General features: G+C 41.5%; 1 long non-coding RNA gene across 1 annotated transcript in view; it reads left to right on the forward strand.

Annotated features, from left to right (window-relative positions):
• The window catches only part of LOC135220213 (uncharacterized), a 169,920-nt gene that overhangs the window by 58,559 nt on the left and 93,790 nt on the right, over positions 1-17,571 (forward strand). The window contains exon 2 of the long non-coding RNA XR_010315606.1: positions 11,777-11,862. This is a non-coding gene — a long non-coding RNA (uncharacterized LOC135220213). The remainder of the gene's footprint in view (positions 1-11,776; positions 11,863-17,571) is intronic.

Raw genomic sequence — 17,571 nt, forward strand, 5'->3', positions numbered from 1 at the left:
TGCCCTGTCTGAAACCTACAGCTTTGCTGAAGGCATTTAGCTGAATCTTTTCGTTGTTGCTAGACTAACTAAGAAGAGAGTTTTCATGGTGAGGTCCTATAAAGGTTCGAACCTATCACTCATGAGAAACTTCAGGACTACGTCCAGATTCCATGCTGGAGGGGACTGTAGTCTCGCCTTAGTAGAGTCGAAGGATCTGAGAAGGTCTTGGAGATCTTTATATTCAGACATGTTTAAGTTCCTGTCATTGAAGACATTTGTGAACCTGGTTATGTATCGCTTAATGGTTGAGGTTGTAACGTTACGACTTCTTTTAAAGTCTGCAGCAAAGAGTCTCTTATTCTCCTATCCTATTGCAGCGAAGATTCTTCTTCTCGGCAATGGATAGGACATAAGACAGCGACACTCCATGGGGGTGTCCATGGTATGGATACTGGGACAATCTATTAGGATTAAGTAATGATTGTTTTGGAACAACCTACTAACTCCACAGCGTAGACCGTTAACTGACTTGGGCGCTCTGACAGCTGCCAATTGACTGCGTTGTGAGGCAAGTAGTCTAAGCATCCGAGAAAGTCACGTGATCTTTGCCTTTTAAAGGGTTATGCCAAGAGACCATACAAATTGTCTATTTTTTGTCACTGATGCTGGACGGCGAGGTGATGATTCTCTTAAGGCATGTGCCCAATAGGCGAAAGTCAATTGCTTTCTAGAGACCGAGGTCCTTAATGGCAAGATATTCTCATAGTAGTTGAATCTCAGCTAAGAAGAAAACAACACTGTTTCATTGAAGACTAAGGTGGAAAGTGTATGCAACCTACGTCTTCACAGCCGAATCGAGAGAAGGATTCTCAAGATTCTGAACCTGTGCTTACAAAGGACTGAAAACGCTAACAGCTATTTCATTGTTGTAAGTTGTTGTTGTAATGAAAGCGGAGCGATTTCCAGTAATGAAAAAACACAGGGAAGTACTACTTCTCGTGGTCGTGGGCTGATCATATGGAAGTAGAGCTGGAAGGTCGGGAAGCAGGCTATGTCTTCCGTATATATCTGACAATTCGGGGTGAACAATGAACAATTGCACCCCTCCGAATAAAAGATATTATAAAGACAAACTCAGATGTTTGAAGAAAAACATTCTGCATTCCCGCAATGCGATGCAGTGGTAGACTAGTAAAGACTTCTGTTACCGTGCGGTAAACATAAAGATGAAAAAGTCTAGAATATATATCTCTGTTGAAAGTTCTCGCAATATCCAAGGGGATGTAGAAGGTGTCATTCATATATGCAAGAATCCTTGTTAATCAGAGACCTAAGCCTGATATTGTTGGACAGAGAAAAAATTCGGTAGTCAATGATTGTAGGGGAGAGACATATATCACAAGCGTGCACCACGGAGAGCCAGCTAGTACTGGGGTGTCTTCTGTACCCTACTCAGTTAGTCCTTGCTCTCTAGCTATCCTGAGTTGCCAGGAATCTGTTCCTTGAAGGAATGCGTTCGGCTAGAATAATCGAGCGTTAAAAAAGGAATCTCTTATGCTCGAGCAATTATATTTAAAGGAAATGAATTTCGGTAAATACAAAAACTGAGGTGGTGTTGTCATGACCATACCATTAGTATCTTAAAAATCGAAACTGGTAACTCCTGGGATGTAGACAGTCCCGAGTTGCAGTTTTATTAGGATATTAGTCTCCCGGTCACAAACCGTAGAAATAAACTACGGTATGCGACTACCCCCCGGACAATTCAACTGTTTAACAGAATCATGTCTCGAGGGTAATATACGACGTATATTTGTAGATTTCTGTACAACGACTTCCACCCTAAATTCTTTTCCCTTCGAGGAATGAGAATAAGGATTGGAAATCTAAACCCTTCCTTCTCTAGCCAAGAGAGTGAAGGAGAAGTCTTCCCTTAAGGAAAGCTTCAAAAGTGAAAAACAGAAAACCCCAAGACGAAAATTCAAGCCAAACTGGATGTTCGCTTTTGTATTCCAGGGTTGGTCGTCTACTGAGAGATATTCTTTACTTCAGTAGTAATTCTTCTTGCAAACGCTAGAAATTCCAGGAATTCGAGCATTCAGCGAGGTACCCGATTATCGTAAAAAAAAAAACAATTATCGGAGATTCTCGATATTAAGTCCTGCGTGGCCTTTTGGGCTAAGGCAGAGTGGACCTAATTCACCAACTCTTGTGCTGAAAGAGCGCATAAAACAGGTCCAATGCAAACAGCAGTTACGCATTTTGAATGGGTGTGACCCCATTCGAAAGGAAAGAACACATTTGGATTCTTTACTTCAGGATCCCGCAGAGAAAGAAGCCGCTAGTTCGTTCGACCCGTCTCGAAGAGCTTTGTCAATACAAGACATCAGGTGAACAAGCTCTTCTGTATCAGCAGACTTGAAGGTTTCTATTTTCTTCCCCAAAGATCACAGAGTCCAGTCTAAGAAAATTAAATACCTCGAAAAGCTCTAAAAAAAAAAACTTTTTGAGGAGGTGGTCCATTTCAAAGGTAACCAAAAAAAAAAAACCTTCGTCTTTCCCATGGCCGTCCGACGAGAAGAGTCCACAAGACTCAAGAAGTCCCCTGGGAAGACGCGGGAATTCCCAGACCGAGAGCCTCTCCAGTATCATACCAGATGCTAGATCTGGATGCTAATCTGGCTGGAGGAAATGAGAAAGCTGTCTTTCCTTGGTCTCTCTTCGTATACATCCCTTCTTTCCTAATTTTCAACGCTCTCTTCGGAGAGCGTGATAACACCATCTTTGTAAAGTCGGACTTCTCAGTTGCCTTCTCTCGAGTGAACTCTGAAGGTGGGGAATGAGGGGCAGCTGGAACAAAGTTTTCCGGAAAAAGTTCCGTGAAAAACTTTCATAAGTCTTTTCAAGCCTGACAAAGGCTGTAGATCTCTCTGATTCTCTTCGTCAGAAAAATCTTTCATCGGGCAAAAAGGAGAGGGAGGGGGGTCATCCTTCCCTTCTTCTGATCGACCCATAACCGACGTAGCGATGTCATGCTTCGTCGGTGCTTCCGAAGAATCTTCTTGACACCTGCCAGTGTCCTGGCGTCGAGAATCCTGACTCTCGGCTTCCTGGTGTAGAACTTCATGACATTTGGCGTCCTGCTGTTCAAATACTTGACGTTCGGCATCTTGGCGTCCAGCCTCTTGACGCCTGGCGTCCAGCTGGCTTCCAGAATCTTGACGCCTGGTGTCCTGGCGTCCAGCCTCTTGACGCCTGGCGTCCTGGCGTCCTGGCGTCCAGCCTCTTGACGCCTGGTGTCCTGGCGTCCAGCCTCTTGACGCCTGTCGTCCTGGCGTCCAGCCTCTTGACGCCTGTCGTCCTGGCGTCCAGCCTCTTGACGCCTGGCGTCCTGGCGTCCAGCCTCTTGACGCCTGGCGTCCTGGCGTCCAGCCTCTTGACGCTGGCGTCCTGGCGTCCAGCCTCTTGACGCCTGGCGTCCTGGCGTCCAGCCTCTTGACGCCTGTCGTCCTGGCGTCCAGCCTCTTGACGCCTGTCGTCCTGGCGTCCAGCTGGCTTCCAGCATCTTGACGCCTGTCGTCCTGGCGTCCAGCTGGCTTCCAGCATCTTGATGCCTGGCGTCCTGGAGTCCAGAATCTCAACGCCTGACGTCCTGGCATCCAGGTTATTGACGCTCGGCGTCCTGTTGCCCAGAATATTGACGTCTGTCGTCTAGGTGCCGAGAACCTTGACGTTTTAAGTCCTGGCGTCCAGCATTTCGTCCCAGCTTTTGACGTATGCTGTCTTGCTTGTAGCAGGCTGATAAGACTGCATTAATGAGGAGAGCTTCTGCTGCAAGTCTTGCAGTAAGGAAAATTTGCGGTCCAGCGATCCACCAGGGGCTGAAGACCGATTTGGAGAATGCTTCCTGCTGCTGGGGGACAGACTAGGGAAGCCGCAACATCAATATCACTCTCTTCATCCTGTTCGGCTAGAGGCGAACGTCCTGAAGACGAATGCCAAACCGCAGGAGGAGCTGGAGAATGAACTGAAGGCATCCAATCGTCCGATACTTCCTTTCCTCCTATCAATGACGACGGCCGCCTGTGCGACATCTTGCGTCTTAGCTTGGTAGGAGAGCAAGCTTCGGAGTCGAAAGAGAAGCGTTCAGGAGTTGTAGCACACTTTTCTCGACGCCTGGCTGCTACAATGACTACATCCTGGCAGTTCTTGACGCTTGGCGTCCTGCTCTACTGGATGTCTGTCTTTTAAGGGGTCTTGATAAGATTGCATTAAAGAGGAGAGCTTCTGCTGCAAATCTTGAAGTAAGGAAAAACTACGGTCCAGCGAATCCACCCCCCAGGGGCTGAACGACCGAGTGTAGACAGCTTCCTTAAAAACTGCGGTCCAGCGATCCTCCCCGGGGGCTGAAGACCGATTTGGAGACTGCTTCCTGCTGCTGGGGACAGTTGGGGAAAGCCTAAAACTCAGTATCTCTCTCTCCATCGTGTTCGGCTAGAGACGAAACTCCTGAAGACGAATGTCACGCCGCAGGAGGGGTTGGAGAATGAACTGAAGGCATCCAATCGTCCGATACTTCCTTTCCTCCTATCAAAAGACGATGGCCGCCTGTGCGACATCTTGCGTCTTAGTTTGGTAGGAGAGCAAGCACCGAAAGTCTCCCTTCATCCGATACTTCCTTACCTCCTGCCAAAGGTGACGGCCGCCTGTGCGACATCTTGCGTCTTATATTGGCAGGAGAGCAAGTATCCGAAAACAAAGAGATCCGGAGTTGCAGCCTACAATTCTCGACGCTTGGCGTCTTGGCGTCCAGCCATGAAGCCTAGCGTCCAGCCTCGTCTGAGTACGGCGTCGTCAGACGACGAATAAAACACTTTAACCTCGCCTTTCCAATGGCGAGGAGGAGCGTCCTGGGGATCGTCAACAGGTATGCTCGAGGGGACAGCCGCTCGGGAGCTAAAGCCTCTCGCCTCCCTTCGTCGGTCGACTTTCCTTCTCACAGGGGTTGGTGAGCTAGGAAGAGGTCTAGGTCGAGGAGCACGACAGGTCCAAGCGGTCGCACCCTCCACGGCACTTACACTTGCATTGATTTTAACACTGTAACTTGTGATTTTAAGATCTCTCACATTCGACCATGATTTCTCCCTGTTTCTACAGGGGCCTTTACTAAGGGCTTGAATGGTCGTTATTGTGTCCTCTAAAGTTGGACAAACACCTGTATCAGTAGGGGGAATAGGAACTATTACTATGGAAGCAGGATCAATATGATCACTTGAAATATTTTTAGGAGAGCGAGACATACTACTCTTCGCTCTCGTGATCTTATTATTATTTTCAAGCTTTTGCACATAGCAATAATATCCAGTCACATTCAGGTAAAAGAAAACATTTTTTCTCATATCATCCAACTCACCACTCTTGCCTCTTACGACTATTCTTAACTGATATAGATAGAATAAGGATCTATTGAGGTTTTAGCAAGCCGAGAATTATATCCTTTCACCCACATTCTTACTCTCGAAGCAGAGTCAGACATTGTTTGGAAAATGCAAAAGAGAGATCAAGGATAAGCAAGAGTCAAAGCAATAATAATCTAAATCAAACTATTCTTATCATCATTCATTATGATCCATCATCATTATTAAGATGATCCACATGTACCCAACAAGCGAAAGCCAAAGCCAAAGTGTACTTCCCCAAATATCTGTGAAGAAACAAGGGCCAAGCGAGCGAACTTCCAACGATGTCACCGATGCGGCGGCAGGGAAGATCTGAGGAATAGTTGGAACGGTTCTACGTACCTGGGTAGAGGGCGCACAGGTGGTGCACCTGACTACCCAATCGGCGATTGGGTAGTCAGGTGTTTTGAATTTCTGCCGTTGACGTCAGGGACGTAAGCTATATATATAACTACCAGGTGAGTATGTTTGAAACGATCAATTAACTCTCTTACGCCGATTGGATGTATTAAACGTCGAGTCAAAATGTCTCCCGTATGCCGATTGGACGTATCATACGTCGGCTCAAAAAAAGTTTTTTTTATAAATTCGCGGAAAAATACTTAAAGGCCTACCAGCCGAAAACTTTTGAATCACGCGCCTTGGGGGATGCTGGGAGTTCACGGATCAAGGCGTTGTTTTGTTTACAATCGCTACGCAGGCGCGCAAGCGCGAATTTCTTTCTTATCGCACTAAAAAGTATCAGTGACACATCTCAAAAATTATTTCGTCACTTTGACATAATTTTTGCACCATTTTAAATTATCCTTTACATGAAGTATTACATATGAAATGTGCGCAATTTTATGTAAAATACAACAAAAAAATACTCATGATTGTAGCTTTTATCGTTTTAGTTTTTAAAATATTTTCATATAAATAACGATAAGTGCCAAAATTTCAACCTTCGGTCAAAACTTTGACTCTACCGAAATGGTCGAGAACGCCAATTGTAAGCTAAAATTCTTATATTATAGTAATATTCAATCATTTGCCTTCATTTTGTAACAAATTGGACGTCTCTAGCACAATATTTCGATTTTATGGTGAATTTATGAAAAAAACTTTAACTTTTAACTTACGTTCGTGCGATAACTCTTCTGATAAATTTTTTCGTGCGATTGTCCTAATGTTTGCACCTTTAATTAGCCGTTACATAAAGTTTTATATATGGAAATGTGTGCAGTTCCATGCACAATACAACAAAAAACAACCATGGTTGTAGCTTTTATCAGTCGAAATATTTTCATATAAATAACGTTAAGTGCAAAAATTTCAACTTTCGTCAACTTTGACTCCTACCGAAATGGTCGAAAAACGCAATTGTAAGCTAAAACTATTATATTCTAGTAATATTCAATCATTTACCTCATTTTGCAACGACTTGGAAGTCTCTAGCACAATATTTCGATTTATGGTGAATTTATGAAAAAAAAAAAAAACTTTCCTTACGTCCGCGCGGTAACTCTTCCGAAAAAATCAGAATTTTTTTTTGTGCGATTGTCGAAATGTTTGCACCATTTAAAATTAGCTGTTACATAAAGTTTTATATATGAAAATGTGCGCAATATCATGTAGAATACAACTAAAATGATTGAAGGTTGTAGCTTTTCTCTTTTTTCGAAATATTTGCATATAAATCCCGATAAATAGAAAAAAAACCACGTTCGGTCACATTTAACTCTACCGAAATAGTTGAAAAACGCAATTGTAAGCTCAAACTCTTACGGCCTAGAAATATTCCGTCATTTTTCTTCATTTTGAAACAAATTTGAAGTCTCTAGAACAATATTGTGAATTATGGTGAATTTTTGAAAAATATATTTACCTTCACTCCGCGCGCCGATTTGCGGCCGCAAGTCTCCGAAATACTACATCGCATTATCCTAATATTTGCTCCTTTTCCATATTAAGCCCGTTTTTATAGAGTTCCATATATCAAAATGTGCGCAAATTTATGAAGAATACAATAAAAAATAATTGAAGGTTGTAGCTTTTTCCATCTCCGAAATATGTGCATATAAAAAAAAATATATAAAATTTCGACATTCAGTCAAATTTAACTCGTCCGAAATGGTTGAAATCTGCAATTTTAATCTAAAACTCTTACAGTATCGTAATATTCAGTCATTTGTCATAATTTGAAACAAATTGGAAGTCTCTAGAACAATATTTAGAATTACGGTGAATTTTTTAAAATAACATTTTTTTACGTCCGCGCGTTACGAATTCGTACATAATTTTGTGATAATATTTTTCCGGTGTTGCTTTTATTGTTTACTATGTATTATATAATCAAAATGATTGGAATTTAGTGTACGATACAACGAAAAAAAAGTAACTCGTTAGCTTTGACCGTTTTTTTGCACAGCGTGATTTGAATAAAATTATCTATGAATTTTTTTTTTTTTTGCTACCATATATCGCATTATTTACATATGATAATGATATCATTTTTCATTTCTGCGGATTGCATACTAAACTTCAGGCAATGACAAAAAATGAGCCAAAATGAACTCTTAATCTTTAAAACTAAGCGCGCTGAGGTTTTTTGAAAAAATTATTTTTTCCGCTTCCGCGCTCACTCCAAACCGGCGCCGGCATACAGGAGAGGTTTTGATTTTTAGGGCTTCGGTGTAAGAGGGTTAAGGTGGTGGTTGACCCCCTTAGAAGAAAACAAAGGAGTATCCTTGGAAGTACGGAACCCAAACCTCACATTGTTCTCAGACGCGTCGGAGACAGGTTGGGGTGCGACCTTAGGGTCCAAAGAAGTGTCAGGCACCTGGTCGGAAGAGCAGGTGTCATGGCACATAAATTGCAAGGAGCTATTTGCAATTCACCTCGCGCTAAAGAGCGAGCACATAGTCAGAGACCTAGTAATATAGATAAACTCCGACAATACAACCGCTCTGGCTTATGTCAAAAAACAAGGAGGAACTCACTCTCTTGCCCTATACGAACTAGCAAGAGATCTGCTGATTTGGGCGAATCAAAGGAACATGGTTCTCCTAACAAGATTCGTCCAAGGGGAGAGGAACTTGAGAGCGGACAGACTGAGCAGGAGGTTCCAGGTCCTTCCTACAGAATGGACCCTCCACTCGGAAGTCTGTCAGAGCCTTTGGTATCTTGGGGAAAAAACGCAGGTAGATCTTTCGCACGTTTCTCTCCAAAAGGATAGATACATTTTGCGCCCTAGTGGAAGATCCCAGGGCTTATGCAATAGACGCCCTTCTCCTGGACTGGTCAGGGCTAGATGTGTACGCTTTTTCCCCTTTTAAGATAGTGGGGGAAGTAGTCAGAAAAGTTTGTGGCTCGAAGGGAACCAAGATGACTCTGATAGCCCCATATTGGCCATCCCGAATTTGGTTCACAGAGGTGATGGAGTGGACAGTGGACTTTCCCAGATCTCTTCCAAACAGGATAGATCTGCTCAAACAACCCCACTTCGAGAGGTACCATCAAAATCTACCCGCTCTTGCTCTGACTGCCTTTCGACTATCGAAAGACTTGTCAGAGCGAGAGGGTTTTCTCGCAAAGCGGCAAGCGCAATTGCTAGAGCCCGCAGAACATCTACTAGGCGAGTGTACCAATCGAAGTGGGAAGTTTTCAGAAACTGGTGCAGGTCGAAGAAGCTGTCCTCTTCCAATACCTCTGTAACCGAAATTGCGGATTTCCTTCTTTTCCTGAGGGAAAAGTCGCATCTCTCTGTACCAACTATTAAGGGGTACAGAAGTATGCTTTCAGCAGTCTTCAGAAACAGGGGATTAGATTTGACGAATGATAAAGATTTGCACGACCTCATTCGCTCCTTTGAAACATCGAAGTCAGTAGAACCTAAGGTTCCAAGCTGGAACTTGGATGTGGTCTTGAAATTTCTGTCCTCCGAGAAGTTCGAACCACCTCATACGGCTTCATTCCGGGATATCACTAGAAAGTGTATATTTCTGCTATCTCTTGCCACGGCTAAAAGGGTCAGCGAGTTGCACGCCCTTGAATCACGAGTTGGCTTCAAAAAAGATTCTGCAATTTGTTCATTCCAGACTCTTTTTCTTGCCAAAAATGAAATCCTTCGAATCCCTGGCCCAGGAGCTTCGAGGTAAAAGGACTTACTAGCCTAGTGGGCAGAGAAATAGAAAGATCACTTTGTCCAGTTAGAGCACTGAAATTCTATCTGGACAGAAAGAAGCAGTTGGGAGGTTCACAACATGGTCTATGGTGCTCGGTGAAGGACCCCAAGAGACCTATGTCTAAAAATGCTTTGGCCTTCTTTGTTAGAAGTGTCATTACCGAGGCTCATAAGAACTGCCCAGATGACTCTTTTAATCTATTAAGAGTAAGAGCTCATGAGGTAAGGGCAATCGCGATGTCTATTGCATTCCAAAGAAATATGTCACTTAAAAATATTCTGGATGCAACCTTTTGGAGATGCAACTCAGTATTTTGCATCTCATTACTTAAAAGATGTGCGAGTTACGTATGAGAAATGTTTTTTCTCTAGGTCCGTTTGTGTCAGCACAGACGGTTCTGGGTAAAGGAGAGAGCACCGATCCTTAAATATATGTACGTAACCCTCTTGTCGGATGTGTTCTTGTATTTCCTGTGCATGGGAGTGTCAGATGCCGCACTGGCGGCCTTCACTTCTCTTCATTAGGAGATCGAGTGACAACTGACTTTTAGAGGGGTACAAAATTTTTTTTTTTTTAATTTTGTATGTGATTATCGAGTTTTTGGTTGTTTGCTAAGAGTTTGGGGATGACTCTTGGCAATCTTAGAACTAACACGGGTTAGGATCGGGTGATCGGGATCGGTTGTGTGCTCCTTAAAGAAGGCGTGTTGTCATATAAGCGGATTAGCACCCATTGACAAATGCCAGTTAGGCTCTGCCGAGTAAGTGGATGAGACCCCATCGACAGACCCACAAGAACTCTTGGCCGCAGATCACTATCTCGCTAAGGCTCTTGAGGTGAAGCAGACTCCTGGGCAGTAGCCACGAAGTCTTCCATCTAATAAAGGTAGGAACCAAGGTCTATTAATACCTACAACATATGTTGTTTACCTGTCTAGTCAGTAAGTTAGCTGTCTCTTGCCCTCCACCAAAGGGTGTCAATCAGCTATGTATATATCTGACAGGTAAGTTGAATGTATGAAAATGATATTGTTATGATACAATAAAGTTTCATACATACTTACCTGGCAGATATATACGATTGAAGACCCACCCAGCCTCCCCGCAGGAGACAGGTGGAAGAGAGAATCTGATTAGAAAACGGGAATGGTTCCTAGTCCTGCCACCCAGAGCAGGGCGGTAGATCACCTGACCTACCTGTAGCGAGTGCCGCGAAATTTGAATTTCTGTCGGCGATGACGGAGTCCGATAGCTATGTATATTATCTGCCAGGTAAGTATGTATGAAACTTTATTGTATCATAACAATATCATTTTTCTTAGGATTTTGACGATAATCCGGCTTACAACGATTTTCGGCTTACGACGCGTCTCAAGAACGGAACCCCCGTAGTAACCCGGGGACTGCCTGTAATGGTATTAAATCGATTGATCTTGGTCAAACAGGCATATTATTGTGGATTTTACTTTTCCATTTTATTAAATAGATTAGTTTACTGAGTTACCATCTCTCTGGTAGTGAAGAGGCAGGCAAGAGAATTGATGCCTCCTCTTAAGTGTTGATAATCGGGCTAGTTCATGTGGTGTATTGCAATATAAAGTTTTCATAATGAAACTTATTGCAATACTCACCTGAACACCTTAATGCCTCCCACCCTCCATTCCCCACATCAATTTGAAACCATATAAGCAATTGAGGAAGGTAAGAGTAACGACACACCTGCGGCAGCGTTGCCAACCAATTGTGATGGAAACTCAAAGGAAAGTTTTCTACCTGCAGTATTGATAACACTGGCTGTTAAAAATTCCCACTATTGGGATGGGTAATTAAGAGCTGTTCAGGCTAATTGGGATTAGGGCTAATTCAGTGTGCAGGTAAGTATTACAATATTAGTTTTATTATGAAAACTTCATTTTTCTAAGTTCCGGTTTTAAGAAAGATTAGTTTTTTACTCTAAATTTGTTTGACTTGGTTTTATTAGATTTATATTGATCATGCCTCATTAGGTGTGGCCTAAATTTGTTTGACAGTTTTGATGTAAAATTTTAGATTTTTATTGATCATGCCATTTAAGTAAGGGGAGCTAGTTTCTCCACTGGCTCGATTCTAATGCTCTTTATTACTTGTGTACATATAGTATATTACTACAGTATGTTTTTTTTCTTTATAGGGTAAGAATGTGCACTAATCTTGAGGTGTATGGATGCCTTAACCAAGCATGAACTGGAGGTCTACAGTCATTGAAACTAAGTAAAAGTAAGTGAGTGACCATTTTCTTTATTAAAATCCATAGTTTGTTCCTACACGATATACAAACCCTCGGTCTTTTACATAAGGAATTACTTTCAGCGCAGGCTGGAATTATGGCTGTTAAATTCTTGAACAAGTTGGTTAGGCAGTAACTGCTGTCTGGTAGGCGGGTAGGCCTGCCTGCCCAGATGTAAGCACTCCACTTTGCTTTCGGCCGTCTTCCAGTGAAGACATATGTTTGTGAGCTCTTGCTGACTAGCCGTTAATCATTTTCCCAGTGGGATCATTAATTTATTATTTTGAATAAATATGTATATACTGTCTCTGATATCAATAATTAATTGACTTTAATAATTAATATGCTAACCCAATTTTTGTGATAGCCTTGATAGCTACCTTTCTACTTTGTGCAAGGGTATGCCAACATCTTTATTAGTACATATTTTTGCCTTTTAACATTAGGACAAGACTTTTATACATCCGAAATTTACACCTACGCTTTGGAAATTACCAAGGGGAACTTTGGAGGTTTGTCCTTTATTTCTTCTGGTAATTCCTCTTCTCTTTCGTCCTTTCGCTAGCTACCGGATGAAGATAGAGGAGAGGGTGTGTGGTGTTGGTGTCTGGGGGATCTCTCATTTTGGAGGGCAGTGCCCTTGGAAGCGAGGGGAGTATCCTTATTATTTTAAATCATATTGTGTTTCTATTACAGCTAATAGTGGTAATAGTGATTACAGCAGTAGATGGTTGGATATCTCTTTGTGTTGGTTATCCTAATCTTGGTATTGTACCTGTGACTCGTAGCATGCTGTGATATTGGTCTTTGAGTGTGAGTACTGTTCCCCTGCAGGGAATCATATTCATTTACCACAGCTATCCTGGAGTCTTGTCACTGGACAAAGCCTTCGCCACTGCCCTGTGATTATTAACCCTTAAAAGCCGACTGGACGTATTATATACAGTGGTACCTCGAGATACGAAAGACTCAACTTACGAAAAACTCGAGATACGAAAGCTGACACGAAAAATTTTACTGCTCTATATACAGAAAGGTTTCTGAAAGTCCGAGCCGCCATCTTAGTTCTAGTAGACTCGCCACCATCCTCCTGCTCTCCCATTGGTTCCTGCTGCTAGCCAAGCCATGAGATCCTTCTCTCCTATTGGACAGCATCCCTCCCATCATGCATCTTACGTGGTGGCGTGCCTTCGCTCAGCCACTTCGCACCCAAAGCTTTATCGTACGCATGCGGCATTTGTTTGGTCCAACGATTTCGTTTAGTATCGTAAATTCGTTAGTGATTTCGTTGTGCTACTTTATCGTGTTGTGAGAACCTAATTACTATACGTACTACATACGTAACTTAATTACGTACAGTACATATAGTCATGGGTCCCAAGAAAGTTGCTGAAGTTCACAGAAAGAAGAGAATGCTTTCTATGGAGACAAAGATGGAGATAATAAAAAAGCATGAAGCTGGCTTGCGGTTGAGTGTGATCGCTAAGGAATACGGCCGAAATCTGTCGACGATAGGCACCATCCTTAAGCAGAAGGAAGCCATCAAAACAGCTACACCTTCCAAGGGCGTGACTATTTTTTCCAAAAAGAGGAGTCATGTGCATAATGAAATGGAAAGGCTGCTTCTTGTATGGATCGAGGACAAAGAAATCGATGGCGATACGATAACCGAGACGGTAATCTGCCAGAAGGCCAGCCCTATTTTCGGTGATTTGATTGCCCAAGCCGAAGACGACAGCAGAGAGGGGACATCAACGGCAACCCCAGAGTTCAAGGCTTCTCTATGGGTGGTTCGAAAAATTCCGTAACGGACTGGCATCCCGTTCGGGTGGTTGAAGACACAAATAGAAATTATGTAAAGAATGAAAAAGTAAAAAGAAATGTAAAAATAAAAAAAAGACAAAAATTTTATTTTAAGTTTTTTGTAAAGTTAAGTGTTAGAGTTTTGTTAATATGTTTTGTAAAGTTTAGTTTGTTTTTCTGACATTTTTTTATGTGTTTCGTAAAGTTAAGTGTACGTATCTGCCGTTTGTCCTCCTCCTCTGCCGCCACTTTCGGAGATAGCCTCACTCGAAAGGTAAGCTTCCACATTTTACGTTACAGTAATAATATTTCTTGTACACTAATATACACTTTATTTACAGGTTTTGCATTTTTATTATTAACCCTTAAACACCGAAGGGTATATTAAAAATCGTCTTCCGTGTGCCGAGGGGTCTCGGAGTGAGCGTGGAAGCGGAAAAAATATTTTTTTCAAAAAACCACAGCGCGCTTGGTTTTCAAGATTAAGAGTTCATTTTTGGCTCCTTATTTTGTCATTGCCTGAAGTTTAGTATGCAACCATGAGAAATGAAAAAAATTATCATTTCATATATAAATAATGTGATATATGATAGCGCGAAAACAAAATTTCACATATAATTGTATTCAAATCGCGCTATGCGCAAAACGGTTAAAGGTAACAAGTTAATTTGTTTTTCGTTTTAATGTACACTAAATTGCGATCATTATGGTATATAACACATTGTAAAACGATAAAAGCCACACAGAGAAAATATTATCACAAAATGATGCATGAATTCGTAATGCTCTGACATAAAATATTTTAAAAAAATTTTCCATAAATCTAAATATTGTCCTAGAGACTTCCAATTTGTTTCAAAATGAAGACAAATGATTGAATATTACTATACTGTAAGAGTATTAGCTTACAATTGCAGGTTTCGACCATATCTGACGATTTGTTTAAAGTTGACCAAATGTCGAATATATTTTTTTATATACAATTATTTCGGAAATTAGAAAAGCTACAACCTTCAAATATTTTTTGTTTTATTCTACATGAAATTGCGCACATTTGCATATATAAAACTCTATGAAATGCCTAATATGAAAGGGAGCAAATATTCCGAGAATGCGACGTACGCATTTAGGAGATTTGCGGGGGAGAATCTGCGCGCTGAGGGAAAGAAAGTTTTTTTTTTTTTTTTTTTTTTTTTAATTCACCATAATTCTAAATATTGTGCTAGAGACTTCGAATTTGTTTCAAGATGAAGATAAATGACTGAATATTACTAGACTGTAAGAGTTTTAGATTACAATTGCGTTTTTCGACCATTTCGGTAGAGTCAAAGTTGACCAAACGTGGTTTTTTTTTCTATTTATCGTGATTTATATGCAAATATTTTGAAAATGAGAAAAGCTGCAACCTTCAACTATTTTTAGTTGTATTCTACATGAAATTGCGTACATTCACCATAAATCGAAATATTGTGCTAGAGACTTCCAATTTGTTGCAAAATTAAGGTAAATGATTGAATATTACTAGAATATAAGAGTTTTAGCTTATAATTGCGTTTTTCGACCATTTCGGTAGAGTCAAAGTTGACTGGAGGTTGAAAATGTGTCACTTATCATTTTTTATATGAAAATATTTCGAAACTGATAAAAGCTACAACCATGGGTTGTTTTTAGTTGTATTGTGCATGAAATTGCACAGATTTCCATATATAAAACATTATGTAATGGCTAATTTAAAATGGTGCAAACATTACCACAATCGCACGTATGATTTTTTTCGGAAGAGTTTCCGCGCGGACGTAAGGAAAACTTTTTTTCATAAATCCACCATAAATCGAAATATTGTGGTAGAGACTTCCAATTTGTTGCAAATTGGAGGTACATGATTGAATATTACTAAAATATAAGTGTGTTAGCTTACAATTGCCGTTTTTCAAACCATTTCGGTTAGAGTCAAAGTTGACGCCGAAGGTTTTGAAATTTTTTGGCCAATTATCGTTTTTTTAGGTATTTATATGAAAATATCTCAAAACTGATAAAAGCTACAATCATGAGTATTTTTTGGTTGTATTCTACATAAAAATGCGCATATTTTTCATATATAAAACTTTATGTAACGGCTAATTTAAATGGTACAAAAATTATGTCAAAGTGACGAAATAATTTCCGAGATGTGTCACCGATACTTTTTAGTGCGGCAAGAAAGAAATTCGCACTTTCGCGCCTGCGTAACGATTGTAAACAAAACAACACCTTGATCCGTGAACTCCCAGCATCCCCCAAGGCGCGTGATTCAAAAGTTTTCGGCTGGTAGGCCTATAAGTATTTTTCCGCGCAATTTTTTAGAAAAACTTTTGTATGTCGACGTAAAATACGTCCAGTCGGGCGCCCTAGAGAGAAAAATGTCGACGTTAAAATACGTCCAGTCGGCGTTGTTTTTAACTTGGGTTAAGTTACGTATTGAATGGTCCAAATTGTTGTAGTATTTCATTGTTTATAGGTCAATTTACCTTTATTATGAAATTTACTGGGGTGTTTTTGGAGGGCTTGGAACGGATTAGCCATTTTACATGTAAAATGTGGTCCTAGATACGAAAACCTCATGATACGAAAGGCGCTTCAGAACGGATTAATTTCGTATCTCGAGGTACTACTGTACGTCAACTAAAATTGTCTGTCGGGTGCTTAATTGACATATGATACAGCAACTACAAAAAGTTTATTTTAAATATTTGCAGAAAAATAGTTATAGGCCTAGTTTGCGAAAAATTTAAATCGCTCGCCTTGAGGGATGCTGGGAGTTCACGAATCAAGCTTTTGTTTTGTTTACAAGCGTTACCCAGGCGCACAATAAAAAGCATCAGCGACACATCTCAGAAGTTCTTTTGTCACTTTATCGTAATTTTTGTAATTTCATGTAGAATACAACAGAAAAACAACCCGTGGTTGTAGCTTTTATCAGTTTTGAGAATCGACCGACCTCTTTTGACCCTTTAATGCTGATTGAACGTATTAAATGTCGACAACAATTGTCTGTCGGGTGCCGAACCGACGTATTGTACGTCAACGCAAAATAGTTTTTTTTTTCATTTTGCGGAAAAATAGTTATAGGCCTACCAGGCAAAAAGTTTTGAATCACGCACCTTGAGGGATGCTGGGAGCTCACAGATCAAGCTGTTGTTTTGTTTACAAGCGTTACTGAGGTGCGCACGCGCGAAATACCTTCTTCTCGCACCAGCAAGCATCAGCGACGCGTTATCCGAGAGCGATCTTTTGCCACAATCGTATTTTGCTGAACTTTTGCGAGACTTTGAGTATTTGTGGTGGTACAAGACGTACATAGAGATGTTTGAACATCGTATGGAGCGCGAAAGACGTGTTTTACCTTTCGGGATGTGTGTGATGTATTTTTGGACTTGGATGCTGGCAAGGGACCAAGCACCCAAGATGACCTCGCTCCTAAACGCCGTTCCATGCTGCCTTGTGCTGCCGGAAGTGTTCAAGCACCACAACGTGAGTCTCGTGTGCCTTTTATAATCCCTAGGAAGCATCGGGGTGTCCTGAGGGGCATTCGTAGGCATTTGGGAGGCCTCGAACCAACGGACATTGACGATTACTTGTTAGAGCTTGATCGGGAGCATGCCGCAAGTTCTCATTTTGATGGCGGTTGGTCATCTAGTGACGAGGACATCACTCCCAATGTTAGTGATGATGAATATTTGCCCCCAATGTCCGTGCGAGGGTCACAGGCTGAAAGTGAGTTGGAGTTTAGTGGTTTTTGTGCTTATGAGGGGGAATCTGAGGAGGAGGAGGAGGAGGAGGAGGAGTTATCGTTTAGTTTTGTCGCCAATGACGACACAGAAAGCGAGGGCCTAAGTGAGGGAGATAGGCCAGTGGGG

The sequence above is a fragment of the Macrobrachium nipponense genome, chromosome 1, assembly GCF_015104395.2.
Source record: "Macrobrachium nipponense isolate FS-2020 chromosome 1, ASM1510439v2, whole genome shotgun sequence".
Classification (NCBI taxonomy): Eukaryota; Metazoa; Arthropoda; class Malacostraca; order Decapoda; family Palaemonidae; genus Macrobrachium; species Macrobrachium nipponense.